Below are 12,885 nucleotides of genomic sequence, written 5' to 3' on the forward strand. Positions count from 1 at the left end.
ACCCGCAGGGGGAGGAGGTTTGTCTGAGGGCTTTCAATAAAGTACATTCTTTCACATACATTTTCTCAAGGTTGGCTTTTGGCTGCCAAGTACTCTGATATTGGGCCTGGTTTGGTCCAGTAACACCAGTGCTGTAGCCCTGATGGGCGCAGGGAGGGGTGGGGAGTGGGGGTGGGAGAGGTCAGAGCCTGTGTCTGTCTGTCTGTCTATTCCCACCCTCTCACCTCTTCCCCACCTTCCCATCAGCCCCATGGATCTAGAGCCAAAGAGGGAGGGACCTCAGGCGGTGTCTTCCTGGGTGATCAGCCTCCAGAGACACAAAACAGGAGGGAACAAACTGGAGAATAAACGTGGAGAGTAAATGCTGAGAAACCATCACACAGGGAGTGATGCCTTTAAATAAATATTATAAAGGAAGCAGAAGTTATATGTATAGCAGCATTTTCCAGCTGAAAACTAAGCTGATACCTGAATTCCAGTTCCAAATCTGCCCTTGGCTTGCTGAGAATTTCAAAAGCATCCCTCCAATCCTCTCTGCCTCGATCCATAAGGGTATTTTTATTTACCTTTTTTAAAACAAAAGGGTTTGTTCCTATACATGTGACAAGGGTTAAAATAAGCCATGCTTCCTAGGGACAGAATGTGCGTAAACCCAGGACCCCCAGTGTTCTTGGCACGGGAGATGCACCGCAGTGATGAGGAAGTCAGTGCAAACGGCGGGTGCCGTGGGCCTATGAGCTCATAAGCGTAAGCTTGAGCATTCTTCAGGAAACTTCAGAGGAGGCCTCATCAGAAGGTAACTTGGTGACAAGGGGAGCTCTGGGTTTGGAGCGGAGGAAGCTGGGTTCTATTTTCAACATAACCATTAATGGTGCGTTTTGAAATTCTTTAGATTTTCAAATAGTGTTTCAAAGGGTAATTTGGGTTGAAGTTACAAGTAGGCAAACACAGCAGAGTGTTCCCTTTCACATACTTTTCTATTCATCTACAAATGTCTTTGGTCTGCAATTTGCCTTAGGAAAATGCATGCGATTTTCTTTGATAAACTAAAAATTCCAGCCTCATGCTGCTCTTTTGGGGAAATCATGAGGCTCCTGTAAGAACAGGTAAACAGAAATGTAACTTGTCAAAAGTACTAATATTTTAAAAATTGGAATTATAGTGATTGCATGCATCCTCTTTTAAGGGCTCCTGTGAAAATCATCGCCTAACATCACTCAGTTCAAAAGGTGTTACTGTCTCAGCTCCGGTGCTCTGGTTCTAACATGCAGAACCAAATAGACACCCGACACAGAGGGGCAGGGAACTCCCAGCAGAAGCTGAAGAATAAGCCTGGTGGACGGTGATCAATGGTAGGAGGCCTCACAGTCCAAGCGGGGCGTTAGCGTCCTCCAAAATAGCACAAATCAGGCACAATGCACATGCAAACATTCCTCATGTCCATCTTCACCTTTGTTCAATATTTCTTTAATTGGAACTCTCCCCTACAAGCTTGCAGGTCTTAAAATATTAGTTGTTAAACAGTAAAAATATTTTTTACCATGGCCCTTCAGATTTTTTGCCTGTTGATATCTAGTGTGTAGCAGTTTTCTTTTATAAGTAGTACTGAAATAAAATAAAGTCCAACCAAAATGTAAAAGGTAATAAAAGGTTTGCTAAAACAGTAGCTTTTAAGAGACACTTACTCAATTGTATTAAATATGAGCCCCCAAATTATCACAGAAATGGGAATTCTAGCTAAAGAAGGCTGAACAACACCATTTCTGTTTTACTTCTCTTCATATGAAACTTGCTAAGATCCACAAAACAATCACACACAGAAATCAAAGCCAAAGCTCTTTTCACCACAACAGGAGTATGTTTCCAACTCTAAATGCCATGCTTGGAGATTATTTGCTAAATATAGTGATACTGGACTCAAAGTGAGGTACAAGGCTGAAGAAGGTGCTTACCCAGACCCTGAAAGTAGAATATGGGTGCCAATGCTCATGCCCGGGGGAAGGGAGGGTGAGGCGTGCACAGGAACTTACAGCAGATGCTTCCGAACACAGGTGTGTGCCCACGTGCCCTCTGTCTTCATCTGGCCTCCTGGAAGAGAGAAATAAAAGAAGGAACAGAAATCATTAGCTCTCAACATGGAGGGCTTGTAACAAAGGTTTCTGTGCGCCACGCTGCCCCACCGGATGTGACACATAAGGAGGAATTTTCCCAGGACAGAGAAACAGCTCCCCATTCCAGTCCTCAGGCTATTGCCCTCCCACTACCTCCACCCGCTGCCTCCCTCCCTGTCTGCCTCCTGCTATCAAGTGCCGCCCTGAGCAATTCTCCTGCAGGGACCGCGCTTCCTTTAGCTGTCTAAGGTTGTCCTTCTGTTTTAAGTATTGCTTAGGTTTTAAACACAAGTAAATCCTTCTGTAAAATAAATATCAGATAGGAAACATTAAAAGTAATTAATTAATGCCTTAAAGAAGACAGAAGAAATTAATGACTGAAATATTAATACAATCATTTTAAATTCTACTGAATATATATTATTTATATACACATATATGTATAGAATCTATTTGTATAAATATGGAGAGAGAGAGAGAGAGAGAGAGAGAGAGAGAGAGAGAGAGAGAGAGAAGAAGAGTCAGAGAGCACGAAAGAAAGAGAGGTGCCCCTCCCGGGGGTGTGTGGGGCCAGTGGCACTGGAGGGATGGGTGATGGTTTCCGTGATCATGCTGTCTGGGTGCCCTTCACAGTCCAAATTCAGATCCAGCTCCCAGAGGCGTCTACGTTTGGATTCAGAGTCCTGATCAGCGGTCACGGAGCTTTCTTAGTTTTGGTGTGTTATGTATTATATTATTTTTTGTGGGTCTTCCCAGAAAAACGGTCTTCCTCTATTTCTATACACAAATATCCCCTAATTCCATATTAGCCGTATCACGTCAAAAGTAAGAGAATTTTCTGTCATCATTTATCATCTCAAGACCAATATTGAGGAAACAACACTGTCGTTTCCTATATCACTCTGCCTATAACACAACTGGTCTTCATTTTCTCTTAATTCATAATGATACTGTCATCATAACCTGGTTATTATTTAACAGGAAAGGCACACAGGGGAGACCAGATAGTACAGGCTGCCATTTATGCGGCTTTGCCAGGAAGCTGCAGTTCACACTCTCCAGGTCTAGTCCCTGCAAAGTGCTGGGGGAAGGGATTGGACAGTTTAGATGATGCCCAGTGAGACCGGGGTGACCTGCGAAGGTACTCACCTGTCAGTCACACCCGGGAGCAGGTCACTGGGCAGAATAGGGAGAGTGGGAATCTGTGATATTTAAACTCCTGAGCGAAGGGGGTTCTCTCTCTCGGGCTGCTGGCCCTCTCGCTCTCCGGGACTCCGGCTGCAGGGAGGGGCACGCTCCCTGCACTCGCCCGCGTGGCTCACAGCAGGCGGGACCCTCAGGATGGACTCGTGGATGCAATCATCCTGATGCCACATCAGACCTGCCCTACCGTGGAATGGGAGCTCTGGGCACTGGCTCTGCTTGTGGCTCTGCCGGACCCCAGCTGCACCTTCGCCAGGACTGGTTTAAGGGACACGTGACTCTGGAAACTGAGAAATATAATTCCACTCGTTCTCCCACATGGGTCTTAGAAAGTTCCTTTTCTCAGGATATCGCATGAACCCCACTCCCACTAGTGACGGAGAAATTCCAACCACTCATTTCTCCAGCAACATCAGAATGTGAACTATTTGAGCCTAAAGGAAAGGAAGAGGGATGGGTAAACATTACTGAGCTCTATTTATGTGGCATGCATTGTCACATTCTCACTAAACTTGGTGTTAAAAAAAGTCCCTTTGACATTGATAGCATTGCCCACATTGCAAAGGTGGGATAATTAGGCTTAAATGGGGTAAATAAAGCGCACAAGGAGTCTGAGCCTGATGTTGCAGCTGTGACCACAGGCGCTGAAGCCCTACTGCGTTCGCCACAGTATGCGATTCCAGCTGAGGGTGTCTCGTCTAATGCTTCATCATACATACCAGGGGGTGAGGCTCGGCGTGAGCACTAATTCACACGGCGAATTTGAGTGCTTTTGTACAAACCCCCCTTGTTTTGTACCAAACAAGCCCTGAGCTGGCCCCACCGGAATGCAAGTGCTTTTACTGAACCATGAAGCTCCCCTGCCTGGTCTTTTTTATCTTTTTAATCCTCAGGTCACTCTTGTTATCTATCTGCACAGTTCCTGGCACAGGGGCCAGGCAGGAAGCAGGTTCCTTTTGAAGATCTCACAAGTGCAGCCCAATCATTGAAGTAAGTGAGAATTAGCACTCTGTTATAACCTAGCTAATAGGAAATTTAAAAATCAAGCCCCAATCAAGTTCTGCAATATACACAAACATTAACCAGAAACTGTGAAAATGAAATCTCACTGTTCTATTTGTTTGCTCTAAAAACATCTTGCATGGCCCTAGTTGGTTGGCTCAGTGGATAGAGCATCAGCCTATGGACTGAAGGGTCCTGAGTTTGATTCTGGTCAAGGGTACATGCCCAGCTTGTGGGCTCAATCCCAAGTAGGAGTCATGCAGGAGGTAGTTGATCAATGATTCTCTCTCATCATTGATGTTTCTCTCTCTCCCACTCCCTTCCTCTCTGAAATCAATAACATATATTTTTAAAATAAATAAATAAATACTGTATTTTTCCATGTATAAGACACTATTTTTTTCTAAAATCATTAGACTGAAAATCACGGGGCATCTTATACATGGAAATCAGCCAAGGTAGGAGCTGCGGGTGTGTAACTGCCCACACCTTGTCAAACAGGCTTCCTCCAATCATGATCTTGTTGTTACTGACATCAGCTGATGCCATAATTGGAGGTGGAGGTGGAGAGTGCACAGATGCAACAGGGACCAGAGTGTTCTGAGACTATAAAGTTGTCAAAAAATAAAAAGGTAAATACCTGTAAGTGATGGTCTTAGTCTGCAAAATTCAAACTGAATGTCATCAGCTATTGCAAAAGAGCATGGAAACAGAGATGCAGAGAGGCCATTTGGACCGCCTCCCACTGAGTGTATGATCAGACAGCAGAGAAAACAGGAAGAACAACTCCTTAAGATGCCAAAGAAGAAGACCTTAAGAAGAAAACCAGCAAAATGTTTAAAATATTGATTTCTTAATTTTGGGTTGGAAAAGTGGGGGGCATCTTATACATGGGGGCCTCTTATACATGGAAAAATTATGAAAAATATGTCTTGCATGGAAGTTTCTTTGAAAGCAAATGTTACAATATTCTAATCGTGTATTTCAGAGAATCATGTTTTGGAATTCTGTGACCAAACCTCTTCTAAACCAACAGTAAGACACATGCCCCTTCATGAATCAAACCTTCCATGTTTATCCCGAAGGGTATGCAGTAACATAGACATTAGGTTTTAAAGTCCTAATCCTGGAATAGCAGGACATGTTTTGAAAGTACTTTACCTAATCCACATATATTGAATACTAACATTTCTAACACCCACTATTCCTAATCAACAACTTTTCTAACACACATCAACCTTTCTAGTTCATTTTCTTGATGGATAGAACAGCCTCTGATATAATTTGGTGAGAAAGGAAGAAGACTTACAGTAACCACTTCTGTAGTGTGTCCTTTCTGATCTAAACTTATCAGATCTCCCTGGCATGATGAAGACACTGACAGACCCTGGTGTGGAAAGGAAATCATCTAATATGCACATTCACATCACGTGGCCTAGGATGAATTATTTAAAGAAAATGACTACTTACAGATTTTCTGACTCACCTCCCCCCACCCCCCACCCCCCGGCCTGTGATCACTTGCTCACTTAACTCTCTTGACTGCCTTGCTTCTCTGATACTCTGGTATACAGGTGTGCTTCCAAGACCCTGACCTCATGCTCCTACCCTGTACCACTGTAGTCACTCTGGGCTTAGGCTAGAGACTTTCTGCACCTGCTTGGCCCTGCTTTCTCCCAAACTGCATGCTCACAACCAGCATGGTTCACACTATGCTTCCTGAGTCTGTCTGGTCCGGAAAAGAAGCACCAGGCTTCAGCTAGGACTCCAACGTAGCGTCCACAAGAGCTCCTTCTGGAGGGATATCTAAAGGCAAGTAGGCCCATCTCTCGGCACAAGCTGGGCTTCTGGGAGTTCACCTCTCTCAGTCCATCATCACTCCCCATACCTGGCCTCCCGCCCCTCCCTGCCTCCCTTTTGTGACAGGGAGTTTGGAATGTTAGATGCTCCAGCCAGCAGCTACGCTTGACTGTAAAGCAAAATGCTCAAGATACAGGATCAACAGATACAAGATGGCTCTCGCACAGGATGAAAACCTGCATCAAATATGAAATCTTATTGTTTTAATATATTTTGAGTGATTTTAACTTAAATAAATGCCATATGAGCAAAATATTGCTATTGTTCTGTATCTGCTGGTGCAGCTGGACATTGGGGCTAGATCATCTTAGCTCAGCTACAAGTGCTGAGGAACCCTACCTGTGAGGGAAGAGCTATGAGCCACTCTATTTCAGCAATAAAATGTCTCTCATAAGATATGAAATAAAATTGTTTTATAGAAAATCCTTTAAAAGCAGCATCTTCTAAAGGCTCCTCTATGAAAGACACAACAGAAGGCACTTTATCCAATTTGATCCTCATGGCAACCCGGAAAGCAGGTGTGTTTATTTCTATTTTGCAGATAAAGAGACTGAGACACTCCAAGGGATAAGTGACTTTCCCAGCCTCACACAAATACGCTGCACTAGCATTTGAACAAACATTGTATTTGAACCTATGCCCTGAGTACAACGGTGCCTCACTAACTTAGACTTACTTAATAACACTTGGTACTGATACTTTCTTAATCAAAGTGAGGGTGAGGTGCTAGCACTGGCCCTTTTCACTCTTTTCCAGGAAGGTCATTAGGAATTCCTATCTCACCTGTCCTGGGAGGGGGCCAAGGGAAGAGCATCAGTCACTGTTATTGAACTAGAATAGATCTACGTGTGAGAGGTTGGTAGGGGTCACTCTATGTTTTCCCTTTCATTGGAATGTTTCCTTTTTACAACAGAACCTACCATAAATGGTGTCTGTTTTATTGACTTACTCTATTTGGAGTCTATGAAAATATCAAAGTACTCCCCAAAAGATGAAGAGAGCTTTCAAGTAGAGCAGCCGCTTGAAAAATTTTAAGAATATTTGCTTTAAAGTGTTACTGAAGTGGCCGATGCTCCTATTATTCCACGACTGGGAAGAATTTTGAAAATGCAGAGAGAAAAGGCAATGCTAAAGCCAGAGCACCGGTTATGAACGGGGAGATTTCAGTCCGTGTTGGGAACATGGGAACATGCCTTAGAGAGGCAGCGCCTGACCTGGACCCCACAGCCATTCCCCGGGGGACGGGCTCTCTGGCATTCAGTCTGAAGGCTGGTCCCCCTGGTGGGTGTGAGGAACTGGAGGGGGTCTAAGAGGACAGAATGGGAACATGCAAGGGACTCTGATATTTTCAGAGAGAACTGAACAATTCATGTGGTTTTGCAGAAGGTGAATTTGATCTGGGGTCAGAGGACCTGGCTCCAGGTCCCTCACTTCCTACGATGTGACCTTCCACAGAACTGTTTTCTCTCTGCTCTTAGAGAGGGATGGATAAAATAACAACAATGGCAACAGCTGCATCGGTTTAAATAACTACAATTTCCTTGACTTTGTCTGCATGACCCAGTTAATCTTAGGGAAGTCCGTGAATGTGACGAGTCCTCTCTCTTATGAAGGGCTACATGACTGGCCCAGAACAACACAGCAAGTGCTAACTACAAACCTAGTCTTTCCAGTCTCAGAGGACACTGTTTCCTCCAACATCTTCCCAAAGTTCACTCCATTTCCACTATTTTTTCCTGAGAGCCATTACAATGTTAGGAAAAGATGAATAATAGTGATTTAATGAAGTACATAGCTCAGAGCTACAATGCCAGGGATTATACACAGGTGGGGAAAAGTAGGTTTACAGCTGTTCTTTTGTTGTTGTTAATCCTCATCCGAAGATATTTTTTTCATTGCGTTTAGAGAGAGAGGAAGGAAAGGAGAGAGACACAGAGAGAGAAACATTGATGTGAGAAAGACACATCCATTGGTTGCCTCCCACACACACCCATCCAGGGACAGATGTTGAGCCTGCAACTTAGGGAAGTACCCTTGTCCAGAATCAAACCCAGGGCCCTTCAGTCCATGGGCTGTTGCTCTATCTACTGAGCAAAAGCAGCTAGGGCTACAGTTGTTCTTATGGAAAAATATATAATGCAAGAACAAATAATAATACAAGCATAAACTCTGTTATGCATACTCACAAGTGTAAACCTACTTTGCCCCCCCCTCTATACTATATAATAAAGAGCTAATATGCTAAGACTGAACAGCAGAACAACTGTCCGGACAACCTTCTGGATGAAGCCGGGGCTGCGAGGGCCAGCTGAGGCATCAGCTGGGCTGCGAGGATGAAGCCCCTTGCACGAATTTCATGCATCAGGCCTCAGGTGATTCTAATGTGCAGCCAAGGTTGAGAACCACTGATTTGTGATTCATTAGAAAATGAGCACAAAGATTGAGGCAGGTGCAGGGGCAGGCGGAGGCCCCGTGCCTGGGTCAGGGACTAGCAGGGGTGGGCAAACTTTTTGACTCGAGGGCCACAATGGGTTCTTAAACTGGACCGGAGGGCTGGAACAAAAGCATGGATGGAGTGTTTGTGTGAACTAATATAAATTCAAAGTAAACATCATTACATAAAAGGGTACGGTGTTTTTTTTTTTAGTTTTATTCATTTCAAACGGGCCGATTCGGCCCGCGGGCCGTAGTTTGCCCACGGCTGGACTAGAGGACTCTGAGGAGCTGCTCCCCGCTCTCTGCAGGGCACCACAGCTCCGCCCTCACACCTGTGCTCCGCAGGTCCGGGGCTTGCTGCTCGCCTCCGGAAGGCTGCAGCCCGACTCCCTCTGTGCTGCAGGAGGACCTGCCTTGCTCCTTCTCTGGGGCGACTGCGAATCTTTCAGGTATTTAGTGTGCCCTGCTCCGGTCTGGGTCTCCTCCCAGCTCAGCTAGATGGAGGGCATCTCTTCCAGGAATTTACAGGCATCCGCTGGCCTTGTAGCAGTCACCATACTGGGCCTGTTTACATGTAAGGTCTTCATTACACTGTGAGCCACCCCAGGGCAGTGACTGCGACTGCTTCTTCGCCTTTGGCTTGTTTTGTTTCATTTTACCTTGAGGCCCACTATTTCTCTCTAGTACACAGGGAAGCTAGCTGGCCAGGCCTAGGGACCGCACCTGTGCACGAATTTCATGCACGGGGCCTCTAGTAAACTATATTTGCATAGACAGTGTAGATCAAGTACAATCACCAAGTGGAAGTTAAAACACACACACAGTTTCTCTCGGCAGCTGGATCAGAGAACGATTGCTGCTCTGTGACCACCCTGGGCACAGCTTGGCCCACACTCTCAAGGCTCAGGTTCAGGAGCCTATGGAAGGCATCCTGCTTTTCTCTCCTCACATCTAGAGGACCTAAATGTATGAAGCCATTTCCCAGACAAATGTCGGTGGACAGGCTAGTCAGGACCTTCTTCCTGCACCTCGAGAGGACAGAGCGGAGAGGGTACCCTTAGCTGGGCCCTCAGCATCAGGCTCCACCAGTAAATCTTCTCTCATGGAGCCCAGGAGACAGGGGGTCCGGGTGGCAAGATGTGATCCTGAGGGCCAGCCGCTGCTGTGCACGCCTTCAGGAGGTGCATCTCCAGACTGGAAGCACTGTGTGGGTCCTCAGGCTCCCCCCATTCGCATCAGGCGAGATGGTCAAGAGACAAAGGACAGAGTTAGAGTTTCTTGTGTTTCTTTTCCTAAGAACTCAGGCAGAAATATGAAGAGAAAAGACATCTCTTTGCCAGAACTTGAGAGCATCTTTTGGGCAAGAATGTAACATTTCTGACTTATGTTCCTGAACTTTAAAATTAGGAAAACAAAATCAATTTTCTTAAAGAGTGGTTCAGAAGATTAAATGAGATAATTTACTGAACAATTGTAAGATGAACTCAACAAATGTTAGTTCGTGGCAGCTTACAGATGTATCTAAAGCTGGCCTGACCCCTCTCTCTACAAGTGATGATATTTTGTGAACACTATTTTTGAATCTTGCTTCCTGGTTTACTGATTTCCACCAGTGTCCATCCCTAGGAAAAATTAGTATAATTTTAAAAAATTAACTTTCAATATGTATTACCAATTTTCATTTACAGCAATAGCTTGGGTGAAAAAATAAAATAGATGAAAGGAATGAAAACCTTGGGACTGGTAACAGATAGTCAGTGGCACAAACTTGCAGGGCTAGAGAACACACACAGCGTAAACGGACACCACGGAACTGCACCAAAGAACCACAGAGCTGTGGGATGTGGCAAATGCCCATACATGCTGAGAAAACTAAGGTCAAACAATCGGTGAGTATTACAGGAATTAGAGGAGATGGTTGTGTCACCTTTCCGTAAGGGGCTGGCGAAGTCGGGAATATCGGGGCGCACCCTGATATTCCCACCACAAATACCTGGGACAGGGCTGGAAGCTGGTGCGTGAGGACAAGCGCCACTGAGCCCGAGAGGGGTGCTGAGCGGACCCGAAGCCTCACTAACAATGTGAAGGCCACACTCACATTTCTCTAAGGGACAGGTAATCAAGGGCCAAATAATAAAGAAAGAAGAGGACAGTTCACCTTTAGTAAAACAAACAAACAAAAACCAGTTTGGCAGTCTAGTAATGGAATGGGCTTCACACCATGAAAATCCACATGTGGCCACATTTGGGGTGCACCCCTGAACTGTATATCTTAGCCACTGAAGATGTGTTCCCTCATGTATAGCGTAACATCTGAAAATGGCTCTAACAGAGAAATGAGGCCGCTGGAATGTAAAGAACAGGGACATCCGAAAAGTAACCCATTTCAGACCCCATTTTTTGTAAAATGTAGGAAAAGAAAAAGTTAATTTATTGCCTCAAATATATTAAGAATCTATTATGTACAAACACACACTTAGTTTCAACACTATGGGAGATACATTAAATAAGTTACTCAGAGCGCAGACCTCATGAAATTTACAACCCAGAAAAAGAAATACACATTCATAAATAATGACAATATCACATAGACAGTGACTTAAATGTGAGACACTAAAGTCTGAGCATTAGATTTTTAAAAAGAATGGACAAATCAGCTCATCTTCTCCTTATAATAAAAAATGAAAATAATACGAAGGGATTTGAAATAAATTGCTTCTCATTTGCAATAAAATAAATGTATGCCAAAGCAGGTTGAATCAGAGAAATGAGAAAGAAAACATTTAGAAAAAATATTTTTGTTGTTTTATCTCATTCATGTGATAAACCTTATTGATTGTCAGATTTGGGCTGGATACCCAAGAATACAGTTTTTAAGTTATTCGAAGTATCTCCCCATGAGACATCATTTTTATTTAACTTAATAAGTTTATTGAAGAAATACAAGAAAAACATAAATTTAAAATAAATATAACTCTCATTAAGTTTATTCTACATACAGCCTTTTCAATGTACATAAATGTAAGTTAATATGCACTTACATAAATATATATACATAAAATGAATAATAGACATTAGCTACTTTTGTTCATTGTATTTATTTTTTATAGTTTTATTAATTTCAAAGAGGAAGGGAGAGAGAGAGATAGATAGAAACATCAATGATGAGAGAGAATCATTGATCAGCTGCACACCCCCTACTAGGGTCGAACCCTCCACCTGGGCAAGTGCCTGAACTGGAATCGAACCATGAACTCCTGGTTCACAGGTCAATGCTCAACCACTGAGCCACATTGCCAGGCATGACTAATTTTAAACACCTTTTTGTAGTATGATTCACATGCGATAGAAATACCTTTTCTCATTAATAAAATGCCTGTGACTTCATGCTCAATAACTCATTCCTTTGTTGGATGCACGATAACAGTTTTAGAAGCGTCAATTGTTAGACACTTAGTGGGCTTCCAATTTATTGTTACAAATAATGTAACAATGAACACCAAGAAAGATTCATATTTCAAATTATTTTGTTATGAATTTTATTTTACTTGTGTGCCTAGTTACCCACAATTTTGCAAACAATAAGTATTTCTAATCTTTTATTTATGTATCTGACAGGAAAAAAGTGGTATCTCAATGCTATGTAATTTCTTTATTTTCAAAGAATAGTCAATGATTTATATATTTATAAATCTTAAATAATATGAACTTATTTCTTTTTAAAATTGTCTCATTATGATATATTATCCATCCATTTGCAATGAGATGTTTTATTTATTTTATTTAGTGACTAGAGGCCCGGTGCATGAAAGTCGTGCATGGGTGGGGTCCCTAGGCCTGGCTGGTGATCAGGGCTGATCAGGGCCGGGCCGACCGGGGCCTGCCAGCCAGGGAAAGGGACACAGCGCAGAAGTTGGCCGCCGGCCCTGAGGAAGAAGCCGGCCCTCAGCCCCCCTGGGAAAGGGTCCACATCCACCACCATCCACCTTCAGATCCCCATCCCAGTGCAGGGCCTGGCCCCAATTGGGTGATCAAGGCCTGTGGCCGAGGGAGGAACCATGGGAGGTTGGCTGACTGGGGGAGATTGGCTGTGGGAGTGCACTGACCACAAAGGGGCAGCTCCTGCATTGAGCGTATGCCCCCTGGTGGTCAGTGTGTGTCATAGCAACCAGTCGTTGCAATTGTTCTGCTCGTGTAGGCTTTTATATATATACTAGAGGCCCGGTGCACAAAAATTTGTGCACTCGGGGGGCGGGGGGAGGGGGGGCAGTCT

This window comes from Myotis brandtii, unplaced genomic scaffold (assembly GCF_000412655.1).
Source record: "Myotis brandtii unplaced genomic scaffold, ASM41265v1 scaffold615, whole genome shotgun sequence".
NCBI lineage: Eukaryota > Metazoa > Chordata > Mammalia > Chiroptera > Vespertilionidae > Myotis > Myotis brandtii.